This window comes from Bison bison, unplaced genomic scaffold (assembly GCF_000754665.1).
Source record: "Bison bison bison isolate TAMUID 2011002044 unplaced genomic scaffold, Bison_UMD1.0 scf7180017864384, whole genome shotgun sequence".
In the NCBI taxonomy this organism is placed as follows: Eukaryota; Metazoa; Chordata; class Mammalia; order Artiodactyla; family Bovidae; genus Bison; species Bison bison.
Window position 1 is genome coordinate 6009671 of NW_011494956.1, and position 500 is coordinate 6010170.

Sequence of the window (500 nt, forward strand, 5' to 3'; positions counted from 1 at the left end):
CTTGATGAAAGTAAAAGTGGAGAGTGAAAAAGTTGGCTTAAAGCTCAACATTCAGAAAACAAAGATCATGGCATCTGGTCCCATCACTTCGTGGGAAATAGATGGGGAAACAGTGGAAACAGTGTCAGACTTTATTTTTCTGGGTTCCAAAATAGTGCAGCCATGAAATTAAAAGACGTTTACTCCTTGGAAGGAAAGTTATGACCAACCTAGATAGCATATTCAAAAGCAGAGACATTCCTTTGCCAACAAAGGTCCATCTAGTCAAGGCTATGGTTTTTCCTGTGGTCATATACGGGTGTGAGAGTTGGACTGTGAAGAAGGGTGAGCGCCAAAGAATTGATGTTTTTGAACTGTGGTGTTGGAGAAGACTCTTGAGAGTCCCTTGGACTGCAAGGAGATCCAACCAGTCCATTCTGAAGGAGATCAGCCCTGGGATTTCTTTGGAAGGAATGATGCTAAAGCTGAAACTCCAGTACTTTGGCCACCTCATGTGATGA